The following is a 25,802-nucleotide window of genomic DNA, read 5'->3' as shown; positions in this document are numbered from 1 at the left end:
TCCACCGCGTTGTTTGCTCACTGCTGTCGACAGTTTCCCTGGCAACCTAGCTAGCTAGGTTCCCTAGCTTCTGTGTGTCAGAAGTTCTGCTTGGGGAGGGATCAGAGTTGGATCATGCCAGGGGTTGCGGGATTGGCGGCGAAACTGTCGTCATAAGGCGTCGAAGAGTGCGGTGGGGTACCGGAAAACGCGATCGCATCACATAGTGACCGCGGAATCCTTCGCAAGAATATATTCTCAGTCCTTATGCGAAGTCAAGTGTCGTGTGATTGTGTTTTATATGCGGTAATTACGTCATTATGGAGGAGCGGTGATTGATGAGTCGTTCCGCTGACCGGTTCATCGCCGGAGGAGAGCCGTTCGCTGCCCACTCCCCCTCTGCAATGGAGGGGGAGGGGAAGTTGACGGGTGATGCATACTTACTTACCTCAGTCGTCGTCCCACATTCTGCTCCTTGTGCAAGGCCGCCGCCGTCCATCCAGCGAGGCAGCGGCAGCAGGTGACGACGCCAGTGCGTTTTCTTTTCCGCCCCAAATGACGATCGCGCTGCCCACCGCCCGCGAGATTTCTCCTCGCCTTCATCTGTCTTCGGCGTGGGCGACACAAGGCCTTTACTCACATTCGCATAGCCCCGCGGTTCATCGGTAGACTCCGTCCTCTCGCCTCGCTTGCGCCGTGTGTTATTGTTGTTGACTTCATTGTTGTTGTGATCGAGTGTTTTTGTGCATTGTTGGTTTATGGTCGTGTTCCCATGGCGACGCCCCCTGTTATCTCCTCCCCCGTCGGGCGTCTTCGTTTAGATCGCCGCCCTTGTTGTTTGATGTTGTGGTGAATAGTGTCAAGTGGTGTAAGATGCCCCCTTGAACATCAGTGAAGTAGTTATCAGTCGTGGAGAGAGGATGCTTCGAGACATCCGGCGCAAGTCGCTGTCGCTGGACAAGGGCGCCATGGAGCGGATGCGCGCGACGGAAAGGCGCGGCTCGCTCGTCACCACCGCGACGGCACCCGACCCCAAGGTGCTCCCCCCTGGCGGCGGACACCAGCGCAGGGGAAGCATAGTGCACAGGTACAGGGCAAATGGGTCAGGCACATCGCCGGTTTTTCGAAAGTCCCTCGATTTTCACGGAACTTGATATGATGAACACATTCAACGGCGTAAACAAGTATCTCAACTTTCAGGATTACAGGTTTTACCTGATGAAAAGTTGAAGGGAATTTACAAAGTTAGTTCCCATAGGAGTTGACTCGTAAACCTTTGGAAGATTCAACACATTTTTAGCATTTGGATGTTTTCGTGTCAAGTCTATCACTGATTCTACGAAAGCCGATTTTCACGAAGTTTGGGATGATGAACGCATTCAGCAGCGTAAGCATGAATCTCAATTTCCAGATTTCGGCGATGAAAATTCTAACGACTGTTACTCTTTTTCTAATAGAAAGATGAAGCGCGTCATTTCCTTTTAGATGTCTGCCATCGTGAAGTTTTTGTGCCCTCTTTGAAAAAGTAAGGAGACATCGTTTTGAACTAGTATCATACCTATCAACTTGAACGAGTCAACCCTGCAAATATGGTCCAACTGATTTACATGCGATGGATTCCCTGCGAGCCACCGTTAGGGTGTTTGGGAGGGGTTGACCAATTACTAGCATGCTATAAGTTTCTTCGTACACACTACTTGGTCATAGAAAATATACAGTAGTAAATATATGGCATATACATTCATCCTGGTGGTCTGAGCTCCCAACAGGCGTGCCTCGGTTCGTGCAACCGGAGACCACGACCCAAAAACACCTAAATAGCAAGCTAATATTAGCAAATTGTATGTGATTAGTATAGGTATATGGATGCAAGTGTATAATTGGGCCAAGGGCTTTCTGAGAAGAAAGAAAGGTCAACAGATACCTATTAGTGAAGAGATAGCAAAAAATAGGGTGAAAATATGTGAGGACGAAAAAAAGATAAAAAAAAACTCTCGTAGAGAAACTAGGAATCGGTTTACCTAGCGACGGCTGCGACTAATATTATGAATCGAGGAAGCGTAGCTATCCCTGATGTTGTATTTGGAAAGAATGGCATATTTTTATTCCCTCTATTTTGCTGTCTATTTCCTTTATCTTCTCCTCGTGATCTCGTCTACTTAAGTACGACTGTGGACGAAGGATATTTTCACATTTGTCTGGTGTATATTCCTCTCCGACTTTGTAAATGTTGCTTATATTTTTCTAAGCGCACTTGAAAATATAACCAGCCGAACTCGCTTAGCGTCTATCAGTAATTACAGTCAGGCAGATTCTATCTTTCGCCCTTCTATCTCATTTCCCGAGAATTCTATTTACGAATCTGACAATGAGTTGTTAGTTTGCCATTGGCTTCCCCGCCCCTTCGAGAGAATAATGATACACCTAAGTATTTCACGAATCCGACTTTCAATAGTTGGATCCCGTAAGCGGTGTAACGTCTTCTTGAAGAGATACCCTTTTCCCTAATATTCATTACCACTCACTTTTCAAGGTTTAATTCCCGAGTGCGTCCCCATTCATTAATGGCGGCGAGGTCCTCTTGCAATACCATTCTGTCGCAACGGCTATCCATTTCTGCGTGCACTACTTCATCAACTTCGAAGAGGCGGATTTTACTCGTGACCGCGTCGGTATTGTCATTAATGTAAAGAAGGAGCAAAATAGGACCAATATCACTTCCTTGAGGTACACCTGAGGTAACTTCTCGATCGATGGATTTTTCTTCCTCGTAGGAAAATCCACTAGGATTGGTAGCATATTAATTGCGTTTCGCTTGGTTTCGCTGTTAGTAGGGCCCGCCCGCCTATGTGACGGTGCGGGATTCCTCGTCCCCTCCCCGGAGGCGTCGCACAGTGGTCCGAAATCGGAAAAAGCCGGACAAAATTCCAAAATAGCGTTTTTTGAGGTAGAGACTTGAAATTTGACGTATATGCTCACAAAAGATTGGTGATCATGAAACAATAAGTCGTTTTTCATAAATCTCATCCGTTACTAAGATACAGAGGACCAAACACGACCTAATTTCCAAAAACACGCCCGATCTCATTTTTCTTCGAAAAACTTAGAAGTTAAGCTGCTCGTAGAGTTTTTGAAGGATTTTAATGCAGTAAAAAACATTATATTCCAGTAATATGATACTTTATCTACATTTTACATTATTTTTAAATATTTTGGTTGATATCGATGTTATATAATGTCGCAAAATGGCGGCTCCGTTTTTATGGCAAAACCTGACATAAAGTAGACATTATCTTTAGTTTGAGAAATAATAGTTCTCCAATTTTTACTGAGAGTATTTAGTAGAGATAGATTAAGAGTATAAAGCAAACATCTTGGAAAAAAGTTTGCAGCTGCGGAAATGAGCGCAACTTTTTTATCGCACTTCACGTCCCGGCTCCGCGACGCGGGGGCTTAGAGACTCTGAGACACTGTTGGATATTTCACTTTCTTTGGAACTTAATTATTTGAAGTCGTCGTTTTATGCACAGTAAATAGTCTCTATTGACCCTAAATACTTAATTGAAGATACTGCTAAGATATTTGATCGATATACTATGTTACTGCGTCGTCTGGGTCTCATCGCGGCGGCGCCTCCTTCCTTGTTCCTTCCCGTCCTTCCCCTTCTGGGTGCAGAGGAGAAAAGCTAGCTCTTACAGTCCCTGCTCCAGGAGTGTATCCCCGCGAACCCGCCCTAGGGTTTCGTTTCCATTGAGGTAGCTTCTCTAGTGTGCTATCTTACTCCATCCTAAAAACCTCTCTCTTCGCAATCGTTTAAAAAGTCCTTTATCCGATCACCTATTACATGCATATCTATTCAGTATGCTTATTATCTATTTCATCTCTTCGCTGTACATAATTTCACTTGCCATTCTTACCTCATGAGGGTCCCACATGCCTGAAGCTTACTCCCAGGTGAGTGAGGCCTAGCTGAAGTCAAAACCCGAGCGATAGTCGTGGGCTCGAATATTACAATGTTGGTCACTTGATGTGTTATCGCCCACCGCGAATTTCAATTTATTAATAAATGTCGCCACTCGCGTCGTTGACGCTAAAGCGATCCGAATCAGGCGTAGAGTAAAGCTACCGTTAAAGCTTCCAATCAATCTTTATATTTTATGAAGATATTATGGATCAAATTCATAACTTTTCAATGCTATCCTTCGTGATTGCAAATGTTGAGAATAATGGGTCGCTCTGTGCTCATCGCCGTTCTGCGGACATTTCGGATAACTGCTTTAAGTGCGCTCAAAGTGAGGACGTGTGAATCAAGCGTCAATGAGACGCATCCTTGGATTTGAGCTGCTACGATGGAATTCAACTTGGACGTGGACACCCGTTTTAAGTAATTGAAATTAGGTGCCACAAATACGTCCACACACACAGTTCCGCCTAGCATTTATTGAAGTTCTTCATTGTTCGGATGAGAAACGATTTCTCATAGCCATCCGTTCTACAAAATGTTTCGCTAATTTTAATCTATTCTTAATTATTCAAGCGATCTTAAGGTTAGCACGTAGATTCCGAGTATCTAATGTCTCCCAGCATAATTCGTTTGACGTCTGTGTAACGTTTTCTGTAGACCCCTAACAGTTTTTGACGAAACTCGTAGCTTTCCTTTGAATTTTATTGAGTTGACGTATTTAATATTCATGCGCCGCATCCCATATGCTCGCTGCGTATTCAAGGTGCGGCCGGACGAGTGCGAAATAGCACAGACGGTATCCGTTTTTTCTCTTTTTCATCCGAAAATCTTTCCAAAACACGCTTGGAAAATCCTAGCTACCTAGTTCAGGGCTTTGCCTCCAGTATTTCTTGTGAATGTGTTCCCTACGATAGGTTCGAAGTTATCCTAACTCCCTGATATTTAACTTCAACTGTCGCCTTTATGCTAACAAATCCACTTCACATATAGGTCCACACGGGAATAGTTGGACGAATTTCGCAAGAAATGCATTCGTTGAAGTGTAGAAGGAGTGTTGGAGACTAGTCGTCGTCTTCTCAGTTTGGCGATTCGTGAGGACGTGTGTTGTGTGTACCCTCTCCCTATCTTTCTTTCTTTCTCTCTGTCCGTGTGTCACGGCGATCGCTGGTGCTGCTGTCATGGTGAATCACGATCCGTTTGAATTGGCCTCCGATTACGTCACACGCCCACCTTCCATCTCGGCTTATGCATCTTCGCCTGCTACGTCGCTAAGTCGCTCTGGGCGTAACCAACATTGATCAGTGCGGAAAGCAGGAGGAATACCGAGAATAGAGATGTTTCTCCGGTTTAGCCTTTGTTCAGGATTTGTTGTCATTAGTGCCGTGCATTTTTATGTGTTTGCTAAATTCGCCACTCACGTCGCTGAGGGATCCGAATTTTAAGGAGATATAATTTTTGAGCTGCTGGCCGAAATTTGTATTTTTGATGAAGTAATTTAACAAATTCATTGCTCTTTGTTGCTAATCTTCGCGATTGTTATCAATTGTTGCAGTCACGATTGTTGTCCCTTTCGGTGAACACATTGGGTGCTTTCCATTCATTGACACACGTCGACAAAGTCGACTTGCGTCGTGGATTTCGTGTTCCATTCGGTGTGTGTCGCCGACTGTTGTGACACAAGTCAACAAACGGTAACGCTCAGGAATAGGAGAGTTATAAACAAATGACGCGAGTAGACACAAGTCGACGCGTGAGTCGCATGAATGGAAAGCACCCATTGAGGGGGCGTCAGTCCGTCCCGCCGACCCCTGATTCATTGTTGCCACTCGTTGCGCATTCCAATTTCGGTTTTCAAAATATTTTCGGTGAGGCGACGAGTGCCAAGTGATCCATTTATGTTCAATATTAACTGCAGGGTATTTGAATTGTCGCGAAAAATAAACATTGAAAAGTTGTATTTGATAGCAAATACCACGGACTGCCAACGATTCGTCATCTATAATCTCATTCTCTTTCTTTTCCCCTGAACTTACAAAAACAAAACACTGCGTTGTAAAAATCCCCTCCCCGCTCAGCACCCACTCCATCCAAACCTTCCGTTTCTCGTGTCGAAGCTTCGTCTCCTCGCCCACCATGTCCAGCACTTCGTAGTTCCTCTCCGCCCACCTCACATTCTCCACTCTCCCCCACACTCATATCTCGAACGCCTAAATAGGGTGGTTTCCTATTATTTTTTCATTTCCTAAATCGGAAGATTATTACTCCTTGAGTACGCATTTCACGCTCTTAGATTTTCGAATGACGATATCTATTTTTCGCGATTATACGAAAAGTGAAAAATTTCAAGCGCGCGAAAACGCGACGGTTAAGTATGAATGCTGGGAAAACGCCATGTGTCGTCGTTCTGGTTACCGCTGCCGCAAGTGAAGTGACTTTGGGGCGAAGCTTTGAGCGCTGATACGACGCAGGATGCTAGCCGGTAACAGAGTACCCTGCTAGCAGGTAGCGCTTGGCTTAAATAAGGATAATTAATGCCTAATCAAACGAAGAAAACTTTCCAACCTTAGGTATTTTTAATGTGTGATTATTAAGAAATGTTTCCCAGATCTCTGTGCCTCATGCGTGCATTGGTAATCTCAGATGATGTAAAACTCCTATCTACTCGTATAGAAACTTGGTCCCTGTGACGTCACGTGGAGTGGCATCGCATGGGTGCCAATCTGGCCTTTTTCAAATGCGGTTAAAATTGACCATTGCCATTCGTCTAAACTGGGATTTCTGAAACCAAATAATTCGTGTATTATGAATACACTAAATACACTAATGGTGACTAGCGAATCGCAATCAATGCATTTCGTTTTCTTTGATGAAGGAAACTACCCTCTTGGGTTCCAGAAATTTCTGCCGCGAGGCGATTAGTGCTGAGAGATCCATTTACTCCACTGTATCTGTAATGGAATATTTTAACTGGCGAAGAAAACTATAGAAAAGTTAAGTATTCTATGGATAGTATCGTCTCTTGGGAAAGATTTCAGCGTAGCGTTTTCTCTTGTTCTAGTGGCTACTTAAGGTATTTTTTCCTATGAATGATCATGAAATTAAGTGACGTTTACGGGGAAAAATTGGTTACGTAGGGAAAATTCATGGAGTAATTTAGTGTGTAATAAAAGATATTCGTTGATGTCGTAGGAGCCTCTTTCTATCCATCCTTCGATCATGTAAACAGTGGGAGAGTTCGTTGCCACGGCAACTTATTCGTCCCAGTCTTCGAGAGAAAACTTTCTCGAGTGCGCATCGGCTTTTGCGCATGACGCTAAAAATCAAATGATCCCCCACTCACCTCCCCCCTCGCCCTGGTGAACAAACTCATTGGGTGATTGTTTAGTACGTTAATTGTTTGTCTGTCTCTTAAATTCTATTATATTTAAGCGATCGCCTTCTTAAACTGTGAAATTTATAAATTACATTAAAAAATTGAAATTGATACAAACTTCAATTGAAGACATGCCAGAACTAAATAATAACCAAAGGTTATAAAGATTCGAAATAAATTAAATATAAACAATAGTTTATGCACTCAAGAGAAGAACGTTAGTTTCCTACTATGTCTTCTGAGCATTTTTGAAACAATTTTTTGAAAATAACAATGTCTGTTGGTTAAGGGGAGGGGGGCGTGTTCATGTGTTTGCGTAAACACCATGTTAGCAGAAATTGGTCATTATCTGGTTCTTGCTCTCAGATCTACAATTTTGCCGATCGCAACAGTGAAGCAACGCTCGTAACCGCGGAGACGAGAATTCAAATCTCTCATAAATAAATAAACCACATCACGTGGCATACTTATATGTTGGCCTCAATCGCCTGCTGACAGCAATTTTACTCCTGTATACATTTCCTCTGTGATGTAGTAATCAAAGTGTGGGTACCTTTCTTTGGACCCCCAGCTTTCCATTTTCGCCTCTGATACCTTTGAAGATGGCCAGAAGAATATTTTTGTGTCAATACTTGCGTCGTGCTGTTTTAGAATAGATCATGACTTCATTTCTTTGATCGTAACGACTTTTATTGGTGATAAATTCCCTTTCCCCCTACCATGTTGGACATGAATGATTTTTTTCAGTTTTTCTTCTTCAAGTCTCCCGTCGGGCGGCGTTTAATCTTTCCCCGATAGCCTTCATTTCATTTTGTTAAATACCTTGGCGTATGTGAAGGACACACTTTTAAGAACGAGGAGGAAAGATGGTCACTTGCGATCTTCGGTCGATAGCGATTAAAAAATAAGAAAACGTCGGCCTTTCCTCTTGTAATTTAAGTCTCTCTCCTCGCAGATATTCCCGTGTAATTTTCTTATTGTTTTTTGTTTCCTTTCCATCCAGGAGCCTTCGTTATATCCTTAGATTTTCTAGTTGTTGTGAATAATAACGCATTCACCAATGCTGTGCCTGGCACGTTCTCTGGATGCCCGAAAATTTTTCGAAAAGGAAAGGTGTCGGATTGTAGTATCTACATGTTACTCTAATTTGATAATTGCGGCTGTCAAAACCCTTTCTCGCCTCGGGTGCAGGAAAATGTTGTTCTGAATTCCAACCTAGTTCTACAAACGCATCTGCCAGCTGAGATAACTTCAGAGGTGATGGTGACGCGATGAATAAACCATTAGCAAATTAAGTTCGCGGGAAAACTGACCAGCCGCACGCGACCAACGAGCGCCCTAGACGAGACGAAGATGGGCGGACTTAACCGATTATGGCCGATCTTTGACTGACTGGTGGTTAGGGTTACGAGCTGTCACGGTTGGGACCAGCCCCATGACACTTCCTATCCCACTCCATTGGGAACCCATGGTCTTTTATTGAAGTCGTTTCCTCAACCTGCCGCACGTTTGCCGGGGCGGCGCCACGTATTCTGGAGGGCAAGAATTAGCGGGTAAGTTAATTTCCGTATTGTTGAGCGCATACTACAGGTGAGTGGAAATAGTCATTTTTGTAATTAATTAAGATTTAGTTTTCATTTATTTTCGAATGTTAGTCTTCTGCATTATTTCCTTATTGTTCTACATTAATATTTAGTGGATATATATCGCGGATTTACTGAAAAAAGGAAAATGCCGTGGACGTGTGTGGTACCGCGTTGCACCACTGGTTATGGCCACAAGACTTCGGGGATTTCGCTTTTTAGAGTCCCCAAGGACCCTGAGAAGCGATGAAATAGCTGTACGATTCCTTTTTTTGGTGTGCTAAAGCTCCAAAATTTATACATATTTTAAATTACAGGTTCTGCTGTTCCAGTGGTCAATGTCATTCACAGTGGAGGAATGAAGTAACACTGAGAAAATGCAAGATGTGCGACGGCTTTCATCAACTATTCATCATTATCTCCTACTAAATTGAACCTCTTAGAATGATTAGTAATTAGAAGTAGAAATTAGTAATAGAAAGAGTTAATAGAAATGTTAAATTGTGAGTACTTAAAATTTATTTTTCATGACATTACCTTGCATTGATTGTATAAATAATCTCAGTTTCAATAGCATTGTGTAATCATTCTGGAAATGTAGATTTGATGTGTGTGTACATTATATAAGTTGGAAAAATGTGAATCGTTTTCATTCTTAATACCTCTTTCGATGATTTCTTTTAATGCAGCTGTTATCGATGGTGCGTGCAACTCTCATGAAAAGTACATTTACCGCGTATTAGCAGTAGTAGCCTGTGGTTTCTGTCGTACTACTCATCTTATTTTTGGGTGAGGGATAATATTTCAGATTTGCCAGCACCTGAAAGTGATCAGACGTCCGCAAATCCCTCGGATTATATCCATTGCACTGTTTTCGTGGAAGTTTATTCGGAAATTATTTGCAAAATCTCTTTCGTTCTTATCTTTCATATGGTATTTTACTTCCTTAAATCTCAAATTATTCCTTTGGTGAGTTGGCAAGCATCGTTATAAAATAGCCTTTAACGGTAATAATATGGTACTTCCGGAAATTATTCACCCTGTTCAACGATTAAATATGCCTATTCTATACCCGCAAAACGTCCCTAGGATATAATCATTTTTTTAGGTTTGCTCACTTGATCGAGACTCAGGAGATTAAAAACATTAACATACGTCACTTCATAAGAAGTATTTCACTTCGGCCTCGGTAAGAAGCCGTTTGCGTTTCTGATATTATATATTTGTTAATAGTGTTTGAAAGCAAGGAATAACATCTATATTCTTATAAGGCCGTGGAAACATGCCGATGGGCTCAGAGGCAATGGTGCGTACGTAGCTTCTATGACAACTTATATTAACGTTTACCACAATATAGCTATAAATAATTATTTCCTTAAAAATACCTTTCCTCACTACATAAGGTTTTAACTGCTGACAATCTTTCGTTATGGCTGTAACTGATTTTACAAAGGTATGGAAGCAGACGAAGCTGAAATCCAACGCCTTCCATTTGATTTATACTCACGTATGAGAACGATTTCTAGTTTTTTTTCGCTATAAGATGTTAAGTGCATATGAACTTGTTAACCAGTAACCACTGTCGATGTGTTTACATTCATTTTTGCCATAAATTAGTTCATAATTACTGAAGTATCGTATGCAGCATGGTACTAATATGTATCATGGTATGCAGATACGTAGGAAACTTGCCCTTCAGGATAGGTGGCGCCCCTACCGGCCTCAACGGGAAACGGCTTCATTAAATGACCATGCCTGAACGGAGAGTGTCCAGACCTTTTCATATTCTAAGACCGTGGTTGGGACACACTTAGCCATAAACAAACAGATTGTCGATTTTAAGTCATTGCTGTGCATCGTTTTGCAAGTAGATATTATGTTAAGAGTGAAGTTTTGCATAAAACTGTGCATGTACTTACCTTTTTATTTAACTTATATTGGCTTAAGAAAGCATCTAAACTTTTTGAAAAATTTCCTTGGCAACGATTGTTTCTAGCTTCACTGTGGCGATCAGCAATATTTGAGACCCGAGATCAAGAACCGGATGATGACCTATGTTTAAAAAAAATGAAATTTCCACGAAAATATGAAGTCCCTCCCCCATTTACCGGCAAACATTGATCTTTTAAACAATACGTTACGAATAAGTACAACGGACATTGTTGAAAACTTACGTTCCACTCTCTGAGTTCTAGAAAAAAAAGTTCAAAAACGATACAAAAACTAATTTTCCCGATTGTTTTTACAAATTTCATGAAAATCCAAAATTTCCTTTCGACTTGTCCTCCACAGATACTAAGGCTGGGCCTGGTACTATGCTTTATCGCGGAGAGGAAAATGTCATGAAATAATGAAAATTTGGTTTTGGCTCAATATGAGGTTTTCGATGGGGCTGAAAAAGCATTAGTGCGGCATAAGGAAGGGGCGCTAAATGCAAGTCAGAGTCCTCTAGATTACCTTGTAATAACTACGAAGTCGTCCCAGCTCACCAATGATTGGCACATGACAAATGACAGAATGTGTTGGAGCATTGGTGTCGGGATATGTGGAGGTATTTCGTTTTTCAATTTTCCATGTGAAAATTAAGAGAAATGGACAATATGTCAGTAACAAATTTTTATAATAACACCATAAATTAGTTTTATTGTTTTTACTTTATTTAGGACGTTCCCATGGTTCTGACGGTTCAATTGTTTGTAATTTGGTTCATACAGGCTCAGGAAAACATCAAAAATCTTATTGATTTTCCGATGATCTTCTAACGTTCAATAAAACGTTAAAAACACTATATCAGCCAATTTCCCCATAATGACTGTTGGGGGCATTTAGCCTTACAATGGCGTCTTTAGAAACAGGCATAAACATGCATTCAAAATATTTACGAAAGTGAGAGACTGCTTTTGCCAAAAGCAACAGCAAACTGTTATCCACGGCTTAAATAATTTTTAAGCCATGTTTTCATAATCGTTCCGAAGGGTGGGGTGGACAGCCTCGAAAGCAACCTACGTCAACGCCACTTGTGTCCAAAATATATTCCATAAATGCACATGGACCATCCCAAGGGCTATCGTGGCTACAGTTCAGTGTAAATCTCATCCCTGATCGTCTGTGACTCTGTGTGTAATCCACGTCAAAATCCATCCCACGTCGAGCACAGGCAGTCATAAATATACTTTACCCTGCCGAGTTCACTAACTCTTCAAGAAAATAGGTACGACAGTTCTTTAAAAGCATTTAAAGTTAGACATAGCAATAATCCAAAATTAGTGTATATTTTGAGCGAAATTTTATCACAGTTAATGACTACCTACGATAGCATAAGCACTGTGGTAGATTTTAGGTTTGCTGATTCCTCCAAGCTCTGAATCCGTAGTAATGTACATATTTTATTGTTCTTTACTACCCGTTGGAACTCTGCGGATATCTTTGGCTGAGTAGTTAGCTTCTTATGCGGTGGGCATATATGTGTATGTCTCTGCGCACGGCTCATAAACTGCAGTGGAGGCGATGCTTTCCCACGGCTCCTTCGGAAAGTGCTGCGCAGGCGCGCGCTGAATTTCGCTGACGCACGCGTCTCCCTCGCCGCTCCGCGAATCTCTTCTGTCTCATCACGCCACTCTCTCTCCTTCCGTTCGTGGACAATGAACTCTTTTTAAAACATACCGGTTGGCAATGGTCGATTCATCATCACTGGTCCACAATTCTCAGATCGGTTTGATGAAGATCTACACTAAATTCTCACATTTGCTTATCTGTTATCGCCTACGTTTTTATCCTCTTTCGTATACTAATCAGTGGCGTCGATTCCGTGGGGCCCGACCCCCCTAAAAAATTCGTTATGGGCCTGAGGAAAAAATGTGTCAGGTTTGTCGATTTTTCCCGGAGTGTCCAGATATCGAGATTCGAGTTATCAGGGTTCTAATGTTGATCATATGACTCTTCTAAAATTATTGAAAAACTTAAAAACTCACTACTTGTAAAAACTCACTACTTGTAAAATTTCCCGGGGCAAGATCCCCGGTTTGGCCCCCCCTAATATTTTTGTAAGTAGGCATCCCTGATCCGTATTAACCCGTTCCATATATTATATTCGAGTTCTTCTTTTTTCCTTTCTGGCCAATTCCATTGTCCCTCAACGAATCATGTTTGCATCACACCATCATGCCCCTATCAAGTTGATCCGTATTCTTGATCCATCACTTACTGCTGTAGCTTCGTGTCGATTTCAGTAGACCTCCCACACCTCCTCGCAATTTGAATAATTTATGCATACACACAAGTTTTTGGTACATAACTCGCTGTAGATAACTTCTGGAAGAGTTCCTTAATTAAGGCTCTCTTCAAAATGCGCATCAAACTTAGCGGGGAGGGGTTGTTGAAAACAGTTATAGAGGGAAGAATGTTAGGTAAACGAATGAGTTGAAGGAAAAGAATAGGATTTTTAGATAGAATGAAAGGGAGTAGGCCTTTCTGTGAATTTAAGAAGGAAGTGCGTGATGGATAAGAAGGCTCCCGGAATTCTTCTTAAGTACTCCATGGAAATCGGTGGAATGATTTAGTAAATAAATATCAAAATATTTCCCTGACAGTGTACGAGTTAAAGATCTGCATGCTGTGCCATTATCATCGTCATCACTGGCCATCAATTCTTTCATTGGTTTGATGGAGCTCTCCACCGAATGAATTCTTCGAATCAGATAATACTTCAAGTGCCTGATGATGGTTGCAAGCCAATCGAAACACGTGCTCGAGACTAAGTGAAATTAACATTAATGGGACAGTATGACATCTTACCTTGTGGATCATTTAATTCTCTATCACGCACCTACGAATTTCTTCTGTTTAACGAGCTTCATTACCTGTTCCATACATTCCTTCCTTGGCCTCCCTCTGCCTCTCTCTCTCTTCCCTTTCGCTTTTCCTCTGACGATTGTCTTCATCATGCCTCAAAATGTCTAAGTCGTTCCTTCTTCTAGTTCTCTTCATTAGGATTATCTTCTCTCCTACTCTTCTTCGGACTTCCTCCTCACTTAATCAATTTCATTTATAAGTATCACCCTTTTCATTTCGAATGCCCCAACCCTTGATTTGGATGTGCCAAATTTCATTAGGCCAAATCCCAAAAAGCTGGACAAGATATATAAATGTATATAGAAGTGAACTAAATTGTGTGTACATTGCTTTGACGAGATTGTTAATTAGGACTCCATTAATAAATTATATGTTTGACTTTGCATCGGTGTTCGTCAATATTTCTCTTGTATACGCATTTATTTTTAATAACGTGAGCCCAGTTCACAATTGGCGGTCACTTCAGTGGTAACCAATGTTTTGAGTTCGAGATCCGCCTGTCTGTTTACGATTTCTGTCGACGGGAACGCTTCTCGAGAATTGCCGGTCGCCTTCCGCATGCCTTCGGCCGGAAGTTTACCTAGAGACCGGAGGCCATCTTGTATTCGATTCTGTTTTTGATTGTCGATTACCTCAGGACAGGCGAATTATCTACATCTACATAATACCCTGCGAGCCACCTCTAGGGTGTTTGGCAGGGGGTGATCAATCACCAGCATGCAGCATGCATTTGGACTCCCACATGCACACCACACCGTCCAAAAAACGTCCCGTATAATAACAAACTATACTACTATATGCTGTTAGAAATAGAATATAGAATAGAAATTCAGAAACATGCATTAAGTTTTACATAGGTTAGTAGCCTACACTACAAGTCATGCAATCTATTTACGAGTTCTATTGCTGCCGTTATAATCTCTTATTGATCGTGGAAAAAATGACGTTAGGAATCTGTCTGTTCTGCAATCTATCTCTCTTATTTTATTTATATGATCTGATCTTCCGTAGTACGTTGGCGTCCGCAAGATATAGTTAACTTCGTCAGAAAAGACATTGCTCTTGAATTTATCTAAAAGGTTTAGTCTATTTTTCAATCTACGGTCCGACAGAGATTCCCATCCGAGTTTATCTAAGAGGTCAGTTACACTAACAAGACTATCGTAACGACCTTTCACATACCTGGCAGCTCTTCTTTGCACGCGTTCTAACTCTGTTATTAAGCCTTTTTTATGAGGGTCCCAAACACGGGGAGCGTATTCCAAATGTGGTCTAACGAGGGAAAAGTAGCTAATTTCTCTCACTTTGTCGTCGCACTTTCCTAATATTCTTTTAACAAAACCCATTTTACGATTAGCTTGACCGGTTATTTCTCGAATATGTTTATTCCACGATAGATCATTATTGAGTCTAACCCCTAGATATTTCACGGATTCAACTGCCTTTAACTGGGTGCCCCGAATGATATAGTTACGCTGTAGGGAGTTATTCTTCTTCCAGAAATTCATTACGACGCATTTTTCTAAATTCAATTCTAACTGCCAAGCATCGCACCAAGCTTGGATAGCAGCAAGGTCATTCGTTAGTTCATCCTTATCTTTGCTGGAACGGATTTCTCTGTAAACTACAGCGTCGTTTGCAAATAATCGTAACTTACTCTGCACTACACGTTCATTAATTAACGCGCCGGAGGCGCTTTCCCGCTGTACCGGTGAATTCATTCACCCTAACCAGCCAGATAACAGAAGATTATAATTTTTTGCGCAATTGTCTATGTTGTGTGGGTAGTGTTTTGTTTGTGTGAGCAGAAGCTTATAACTAATGTGGAATTTGACATTTACATTGATATTGAATGAATACATTGATACATATTTAAACCTTATAGTAGGTTTTCTTTACCTTGATAATTGTGTGCATTTACAGTTAAATTTGGATGATGAGTGTGGAGTTACTTTACTCTCTTTTTTATTATGAGTTCATTATTTTATTATTTTTTTTCCTTTTTTATATTGTTTTATTTATATTTTTTAATATATTTTTTTAGTTCATTTTCTTTTGATTTTTTTTACTTTTATTTTATCTTTTTTTGTTATTCATTTCTTTGAATAATATGTACATATTTTTTTTGTTTTCTTTTATTATTTTTTCTTTTTGTTTTCCATATTTTTTATTATTTTTTTTTTCTTTTCTTTTCGTTTTCATCATCATCATCTTTTTTAGACATAACATTATAGATACTTTTTTTAATACATTGCATTGAATGACTATTCTACAAGAAAGAAAGACATAGGAAAGACTCATAGACGAGTAATTAGTTGAGGCAGTTTGTATGTGGTAGGGATTGTTGGGTCGTAATCCCAGATGTTTGTGAGTAGTGTGTTTTGGGTTGTCCCGAGTCTGGACTTAAAGTTATTAGCTAATTTATGGATGTACGTGTTGATTGTGGGAAGTTTGTGTCTGGATCGGATTTCTGATATTCTGACTAGGCGGGATTGGTTAAGGAGTAGGCGGAGGGTTTTGTTCTGGAAGATTTCCAGCTTTTTTCGAATGCTTTTTGATGGAGCAAATATCTCACAGCCGTACAGGAGGACGGGTCGGATTATTGAGGTGTATAGTCTTACTCTGTGGTTGTGGGAGAGAGGTGAGGATTATAAGCATACTCTGCACTACTTCGCCAATGTCGTTTATGTAAAGGAGGAATAGGAGTGGGCCAATGACACTACCCTGAGGAACGCCAGAAGTGACTCTAACCTCATTGGAGACTGCACCGTCTAATACTACTCTTTGGACGCGGTCGCTCAAAAATTCTCTAATCCAGGAAATGACATCTTCGTCTAGACCATAAGATTTCAGTTTTATTATTAACTTTCCGTGGGGTACTTTATCAAATGCCTTTTTGAAATCAAGAAAAATCGCGTCTACTGGAATGTTGTCTTCCCCGGAGACTAAAATATCGTGGGCGAAAAGCGCTAACTGAGTTTCGCACGATCTGCTTTTCCTGAATCCATGTTGAGTTCCCTTTAATAAGTTTTGCGCGTCTAGGTGTTTCATTACCGAGCTGACTACGATGTGTTCAAGGACTTTGCAAGAGATGGACGTTAAAGATATCGGCCTGTAATTAGATGGCTGTTCCTTGTCTCCACTTTTAAATATTGGCGTTACATTAGCGATTTTCCAGTCATTAGGTACTTCGCGTTGCTTGATGGATTTACTGAATATTAACTGCAAGTAATGGGCAATTTCTGAGGCTAGTTCTTTATATACGAGAGAAGGGATTTCGTCTGGACCAGTTGATTAATTTGGACTAAGCGATTTCAATATATTTTCTATTCCGAGCGTACTAATGTCAATAGGTGGCATCTTATGTATACAGGGATTGTCATCGGTCTCGGGTGAGTTTTCGGAAGGCTCCGTGAACACGCTCTTAAAGTAGGAATTTAATAAATTGGCTTTATCGTAACTGCTTATCAACACATCTCCATTGTCGTTTCTCAGCGAACATACGGTAGATCGTTTACCTTGAACTTCCCTAACATATGACCAAAATGCTTTTGGGTTATCCTGTAACTGCTCTACTAGTGTTTTTCTTTTAAAATTCGTGAACGCATTCCTGAACGCTTCCTTCGTGGCGGCTTTAATCATCCTATATTTTTTAATTATTAGCTCGCGTTCATTAGCGGATAAATCCGTGCTGACTTTTTTTCATTTTAGCATGACACGCTCTCTGTCGCCTCAATGATTTTCGCACTTCCGCGTCGTACCATCTCGGTTCGCTGCCTTCTTTTACTATTTTACTAGGGATGTAGCTATTTATTTCCGAAGTTACGAGCGAAAGAAAAGCTTTCCAAGTATTCTCTACATTTATCTTTAATACTGATTCTTGAAACTCGGGGAAAGCATTTTTCAGATGACTCGTAAACCCATCAAAATCAGCTCTTTTAAAAATGAAAACTTTACGCTCTTTTTTTAAGTTTACAGCGGTATTTAGAGAAAACTTTGCAGTAACTACCCTATGGTCACTTATTCTTTCGACAGTGCCAACGTTTATTACCTGATGTGGTATATTTGTCGCTAATAAATCAAGAATATTTTCTCCTCTGTTTGGTGCGGATGCTATTTGAAACAATGAATTAGATGTAAAAGTGTGTAATAAAGCCTCGCAGATCACTTTATCCCTCCCACCAGGAATGAAGCTATAAGTCTCCCAATCTATAGAAGGTACGTTGAAATCTCCACCCACAATCAAGTTTCTTTCAGGATACTTGGATGCTACGCTGTTTATTTGATTTTGAAAATCCAACATTGACGTTATATCTGAGTTAGGTGGTCTGTAATACGAATATAATAAAATTGTTTTGAATTTTGGACATTTAATTAAACACCACACAGATTCAACGCTGGTCTCAGTTACGGTTATCGCTTGGCAGACGATTGAATTCTTTACAGCTATAAAAACTCCGCCCCCAACTCGATTAATTCTATCTTTCCGATAAACAGTGAACGATTTTGGGAAGATCTCATTGTCTGAATCATCATCTGCTAGCCAACTTTCTGTTCCAAAAATGACGTTACACTTCGTACTATGAATTAAATGGTGGAATTCGGGAATCTTATTTCTTAAACTACGGAAATTAACCACAGCCACGATTAAAACTTCGGAAGTAGTATTATTGCGATTCGGGAATAAATCTGATTTGCTTTTGTCGAATAGACTATTCACAGGCTCTATACCGCTGATAAATGGAAATGCATGTCTTATTGTCTCACTATCAAAATGACTTGAGCCTTGACTGCCTCATATAAATTATGAATCACTCATTGGAAACGGGAATACAGGGTGGGCGCAATGGCATATACGCCCCTCTGATCCGGCAACCAAGTCAGTGACTAAAGCTCGTATCACACTATCATTATCTCTATCCCTCTGAGTGATGGCGCCAGCGATAGATTTTCAGGGATCAAAAGAGTTATTGCTCGGGCCATCATTTTCAGAATCATGCATTTTGTCATTCCCACCCTTGTCCTTTTTTCATCGCTTATTCCGTCACCTTCCCAGCTGTCATTCAATTGAATACTATGCGTGGCGCAACAATCGCTTTTACTGGCCGCACGTTCTGATTGGCTGAAAGACAGCACCAGCGATGGTTTCAAAGACGCTGAAGGGACGTGCTGATTGATGGAAAAAGGGATGGGTTTTTCATCGTTGGAGCCATCGTGAAAATGACTGCGTGAAATGGTTATCTTTCCGCCATCATTGGAGCGATCGCTGTAGTTATCGGGACGAGAAAGTGGTCGTGAGCATGTAGACATTAAAACGAGGCCCATGTACCCAGAGAGGGAAACGGTGGGGAGAGGAAGGAGTCGCCTGCGCCGCGATGAGAGGCCGGCGATGCATCTAATGGTGGGGATAGGGAAAGGAAAGGTGAATGGTATGGGAGAACCTCAACGCCGCGGCGTAATGCCTCGTTCAGATTACGATTGTTCCAGCAATCGACGCAACAATCGTGCATTCACACGACGATGGTTAAAACCTATGCTGCCCTCTAGTGCTGACATCTTAAAGTGAGCGAGAAATTGACGGTTAGCAAAGCTGCTGAGGTATGCAGGGTCAAGATATTACTGTGTTCAACGTGTATTTACAGAATAATTTTTCTTCCGCCCATATTCTTCCTTCCTAGGACAAATCCATGAAAAAAAAGAGCTAAGGGAGCTTTACGAACTTTTCGTCTTTCTCTTGTCGCTTCCGTTTCCGGTCTCCCAGCGCCTAACCATCGTAAAGTGGCAGCCTTCGGAACTAGGTACGTGAACTATTGTCTGGACATGCATTCACACGGCTAGTTCGGCCAACTATCGTTAGGACGATCGCTCGGGCAATCGTAATGTGAACGAGGCATAAGAAAGTCGACGTGATCTGACACTAGCGAAACCGATTTGCTGTGCCTAAAGAAATGGGATATTATTCTATGAATAAGAATGACCTAGAGATACGTAGCTGGATTATATCACACCGTTTTAGTGGCTGTGAATACCCTTACTGCGTATAATTTGCGCTGCGCAAAGTCGGAAAGAAAGATTGGCCATATTACCTAAAGCGGGAATCTCTGTGCGAACTCATCAATTTATTCTCAGATATGAGTTAAGGGCTTTATTTTTGCGGATATATTTTTCAGATGTGAAGCCAACTTGCAAACCATTCAAATGGAATCCGATGTCTCCATCTTGTGCTCCGTGGAGTTGGCGACCATTAGCGTTTATGTGCAGATTGGCTGAAATTTGAAGTTGATAGTCAACGGTTTCACGCCCTTAAACCCGTCCATGTAGGTACTTAACTCGAGTTTGAAATCGAAGTTCAAAGTTGACGCCAATAGTAAACTAGACATTGAAGTTAGAGCTATGTTTCCAGATAGGTTAGTATTACGTGAGTCGGGAGTCTTAATTAACGCATTGATTTCCAGCTTATATCCTGTCATTTGCATGTTTACGGGGTTATTCTGTAATTCCGAGGTAGGGCTCATTCGGATGACGTCGATTATTTTGCCAAATGCGGGCAATGTTTGGAAGTTCGGTGAGTGAACGGCTCACTTGGCGCGTGAGGTATGGCTCACTTAAAAGGGCTCACCTCCGCGGGTACCGTTCATTTCTATCCAATTATCATTGTAGCTGCAAGTAATGAATGACAATTGAACGATTCATTCGAAGATCCAACAGATCTCCGACTGTTTTCCGATTTACAGAATTACCCCCTTAACGAGTAAATGAACCAGAAATCTATTGACGTCACCAACTCACGGAAAGTGAGCGGCAGCACTAGCTGCTTCTTTTTTTAAAGTTACGAAGAAATGGATGATTGGGGAAGATTTTTTTCTTCGTAACTCCTTTTCTCCCCTGTAGAGTAATTTCGAAATTTAATTTTCGCGGTCACTTTTTATGGTTGTGTAGTGTCCGACTTTTAAGCAAAGGAGTGGATTTGTTCATGGCGATGGCTTACAACATGGAGTCAAGAATGATATCTAGTCCGCAGACTCGCTCGCTATAGTTTCCCGCCGAAACTTAATGACAATGCAAGTAATAATACGTAATAAAGACGTCACGGTGTCGTCATTTGTGTTAACGGCGCGCCCCGAATAACCTAATTAGAGGGGCCAAGGTTCGTTTGTTTGTTCAGTAGGTATTATTTGGAGATTTCGGGCGTAGCGCCTCTACGCGTTGTTTGAGTAGTTAGAATTATCTTTACGACCTCTTCGAGCTTATTTCGCAACACGCGGTCTCACAAACAGCGATAGACACCTCATCGGCCCATCCTAATTCTTACCGTCTAATATGTAATCTCTTGAGGAGGTTGGTCGTCTGTGAAACGAACTCTATGTCATTTTCATACAGACTTCAAAATGCATTTGTCTTATTGTAATTCTTCGACCGTAGGCCAAAGAAATAGGCTTTCCTTATTATATTTACTGGGAGCCACTTTTTGAAATCCATATTTTTATACAGGCTGCTGGTCTATGAATGGCTAAATGAATCGATTTGAGCCTTTTAAAATCCTCGCCTGAACGTTGATAAATATTAGACATATACGTATGTTCATGCAGCTGGTGTGAGTTTCCACCTCGCATGCATCGCTACATGTAACTCGAGACTTCAACGCAAATAAATTTCAATAGAAAGCTGTAGTCGGCTGTCGGCTTGTAATTAATGTAAGTATGTCGATGCAAGGATGGAATGAGTTTTCCGCCAAGTAATATACAATTACAAATACGGAACCTTTCGGCGGCTTTATTCATCCGCCATCGCCAGCCGAAGATAATAGCGCAGGAATACATGCATATGTTTTTATTCCCCTGGGATATGTCCAAGTGAGGGAATATGGCCAAGAAGGAGGAGATGAAGAATCTCTCCTTTCCCCAATTTTTTTGTCCGACTCGTTTCAGGAATCTCGGGCATTGTGTTGGTATCGGAGCGAGGTCGTTCTTCCTTATAAAAAGAAGCTGCCCTCGCCAAACAAGACCAGATCGCCGTCTATAGGTACACACACACACTAAATGAAAAAAAGACTGTCCTCGTCGCTTTAAAAAGACACGTGCCCTTACCACACTCGTTCCCTATTAGCCCGTTGTCCCCGACGCAACTGGGTGTCTCTTGTCTGCGTGCGCTGCGGCGGCCTCTTCAGTGTGTGTTGTATGCTTGTCTCTATGGGAACAAATCGCATGGTACGTTAGCACTGCAAGAGACGCAAAAAGTTTACCGACAAAGTATGTGCCGCCGCTACTGTCATCGTCCGTGGGTAGATCGGTTTCCTTTCTAATGACACGCACGCTGGGAAACTCTGACGTCTCGACGGCCGGTTGCCACGAAGATCGCCATCTTCTTTTTTTCATAGAAATTCGAGTTACAGCAATTTCTGCCATAAGTAATTCTTAAATTGTGATTTTCAGTTTCCGTTAGTGCAGATAAGGCATTTATTCGCAGCAGAATTTTGCTTTTAGAGTGCCCTCAACTAAAATGATATTATTCTGAAAATATAGGCTGGAAATATGGGCTGCGTGTATTATTACTGTGCCTTTGAACAAAATATGGAAAACGTAGCACTTTATCAAATTACTCGAAATTTACTCGCTTGTGTACCCGATATAAATTTTTACTCCATTGTACCAATACTGAGAAATTTGGGCCCTCCGTAATTTCTTCTAATTTTTAATACTATGTTCTGAATTCTAGATTTAGAAATGCCCAAGGTCGATGTTTGAAACACGAAAATCTAAGATTCAATTAATGCAATAATTTAAGAATGCTAAATATCCCATTGAGTAAATGGAAATGTAATCTAATTATCACCTTTTATCTAAACACCTTTGGGAAACGTGGGGAAGTTTTATAATTTGAAAGCTAAGTTTCTTGTCCTATATCACCTGACTGTGCAGTGTGAGTTCGGATATTATTCATTTCATGCCCAGTTGTACCTTTCCAACTAACTATAATGCTAATACCTCCGCTGTCGTAATAGGAAAACTTAATAAAATTCCACTCAATGCATTGAAATGGGCCGAAAAGATTTGTTAGGAAAAATAAACTGATAAAACTATAGCGAACCCTGTGATGTCACGACTTTGTCCATTGTTCTAAGGCCAAAGTCGGACGAGTGAAATACGAAACATTTACATCGTCTTCATCTTTTCATTGTACGGGTGAGTTGCCGCTACTTGCCTGCGCTGATCGCAATTCAGATAAAGTGACGCATCTGATAATTTCAGAGTCCTGTAGATTACACTCACCACGCCCAAATTTCCTTATTCTTTTGTCACTATACCCAGCCAATAGGGTGGTTTGCTATTATTTTTTTATTGCCTAAATAGAAAGATTATTACTCCTGGAGTACGCATTTCACGCTTTTATATTTTTAAATGGCGATATATATTTTTCTTGATTAAATGAAAACTGAAAATTTTGCGCGCAAAAACGCGACGGCTAAGTATGAATGCTGGGAAAAGCCCGTGTGAAGTCATTCTGGTTCCCGTTGTCGCCGTGTGAGGTGACCTTGGGGCGAGGATGTGTGCGCCGCTGTGATGCAGGCTGCTATAGAGCGTTCCACATTTAGTTGACAGTATGGGCTCTATGGAGAATCGTTTCCCATGTTAATCTTCATAAGGCCGGGAGCGCGGTGTTGTCAATAACAGCACGAAAATTAATGGTACGTTAAGCACTGATTAAAAATTGCATTCTAATGTAGAAAGAGATGCTGCATTCATTGGTGCCAATAGTTTTTCGATAAAAATTATAGCAAAAGCTATAAAAAATATTTCCTTAAATTTCCGTCAGAAACGTGTATTTTTTTACATTATCTTCTTCTCGCAATTTCTGCCTGACCGTTGTCTGTATTGAATCGAATCTTTTGCAACAAATTCTTCACACTATTTTCTCCTTGAAGGTCTTCACCAATTGTACAAATATTGAGTTAAAATGTTGTTATGCCGACGTAACACCCTTTAGGACAAGAACATTTTGATTTTTGCAAGGTAAAAAGTAGTCGCTTACTAACTTACGTCTCTTACGTCGTAGGTCCCTATATGCTGCGTTTCAAATGTGAAGAAAACTGCAAGGTTATTTTTGGTGAAAAAATCATTAACTTACATCAATTCTGAAGCGAGTTACAAGGTTTTGATCTTAAGAAAAAATATTACAGAGCCGCTGGGCCGGGCTTCTTGCTTTTTCTTGCGCGCAGAGGGAAAATTCTTGGACGGAAAAGGAGTTTTTTGTCAATGCATACTATGAAATGTATTTATCTATTCGTTTGGTCCGAAACAGAGAATACTCATACGTCATAACAGCAGTGTTTTTATCTGAATACATTGATACACGAAAGTAAGCAAGCGGCTTGGAAATAAGACGCTTTCGCCTTGGGTGTTTAGGTCCCATCGCGGAAACCAAGAAAAAGAATATCTCATAATCTATGCGAAACACTACCCCATCCAGTGCACGCCTTTAACAAAAGGGGGCTTGGGTTTTTTCTGAGTTCCTTTCATAGGGTACCATAAAACCTGCACCAAAAGCGACCCTAGCCGAAGGGGCCGTGGGAAAAATTTACGAAGGCGTTCAGTTTGTCATTGCATTTTTTTGGAGTGAACAAGTGTTGTGTGGTCTGCTGAATTTGAGAATTGTGAAGTGTGTTTTACACTTATCTTTGCTGTAACACGCCCTATTAATATGTCTGATACAAAGAAGAGGAGAAAAGGTGAGAAGCTCATAAGCCGCGAAAGACAGTTGGTGCTCGAAGTCTTCTCGTACTTAAGGAAATCTCTCAGCATTAGTGAGGCCTGCCGAGAAACTTCGAAGGCTACTGGGTGCTAGGAGTTCACTATTTACAGAGTGAGAAAGGAAAGCTCCCGTGGTCCATTGGTAACTCCTTCAAAAACTAAAGAAATTAGGCAGCCTTACAAAAATTCGAGGGCAGTGATTTTCGACGGTTTGGTGAGATCGGGAATTAGAAGGAAGGTACATGAATCCTTCGTGAAAAATATTCCTCCGACTTTAAAATCCATCTTAAACTCGGTAAATATGGATAGTATTCTCCCAGATTACAAAAGGACAACACTATATCGTCTTATTTTGGCCATGGGCTTCGTGTACGAACGCAGGGGGAAAAGAATCATCCTTACCGAAAGGGATGATATAATTCGTTGGTGGCACAATTAATTATTTAAGGCAGCTAAAAAAATATCTTCACGAACACAGGACGAGTGTATTCACAGGCGAAAGTTGGATTAATGTTGGACAAATAGTGAACATTAGTTTGCGAAACAAACAATTAGAAAATCCGCGTCAAGCTTTCCTTGCTGGAATAAATACTGGGCTTGGCCCCCACTTCCCGAGGAGGACGATGTGCAATTATACATGCAGGAACGGAAAATGGGTTCATAAAAGGAGCATCGCATGTGTTTCTGTACAAAAAGAACTGAATGGATGAGCATGAAGAAGTGGCTGGCGAGTGTTACGAGAGATGGTTTGAGCACTCACTTCTTGCAAATTTACCCGATGGATCAATTATAGTGGTAGATAATGCCTCTTATTACTCAAGGAAATTGGAATCCTTGTCTACTACAAGGTGGAGGAAAGAGAACATTAAGGAAATTAGCTTTGAAGATGTCAGCTTGAAAAGAGATCTTTAATTTACAAAAAACCAAGTACGGGAAAATTTTGAAAAATTAAAGATTGATGATGTCTTGTACAACATCGCCTTTCATGTAATACTAGCCAGAGCCAAAAAATATTGCATAATATGGAAGGAATAGAAATTTTGTCTCATTCAGGAGTGGCGATAATTTTTATTATCCTTCAATTTATTGTTATTTTTTACATTACAGATTATTCATTATTCAGCTTGTGCATTGAATAAGTACGCGCATAAAATAACAAAAGACTTTTCCTTTTATATTGCAGCAAAGGTATTGTAATTTACGCTGAAAAATTCCTTAATTTACGTGGTCTCTCGTGCGATCCCTAACTCCTTTTTGAACTAAACCATTTTGGCGCCATGTTATGTGTGGTTGCATATGCTGTT

The 25,802-nt window shown here is 40.9% G+C and overlaps 1 protein-coding gene across 10 annotated transcripts in view; it reads left to right on the top strand.

The window, feature by feature from the left end:
• LOC124167378 (rho guanine nucleotide exchange factor 11) overlaps positions 1-25,802 on the top strand; it is a 558,219-nt gene that overhangs the window by 480,023 nt on the left and 52,394 nt on the right. The gene's annotated exons all lie outside the window — the stretch shown is intronic.

The sequence above is a fragment of the Ischnura elegans genome, chromosome 10 (assembly GCF_921293095.1).
Source record: "Ischnura elegans chromosome 10, ioIscEleg1.1, whole genome shotgun sequence".
Lineage (NCBI taxonomy): Eukaryota > Metazoa > Arthropoda > Insecta > Odonata > Coenagrionidae > Ischnura > Ischnura elegans.
Note: the sequence above shows the minus strand (reverse complement) of the source record. Positions and strands in the feature narration are given on the sequence as shown.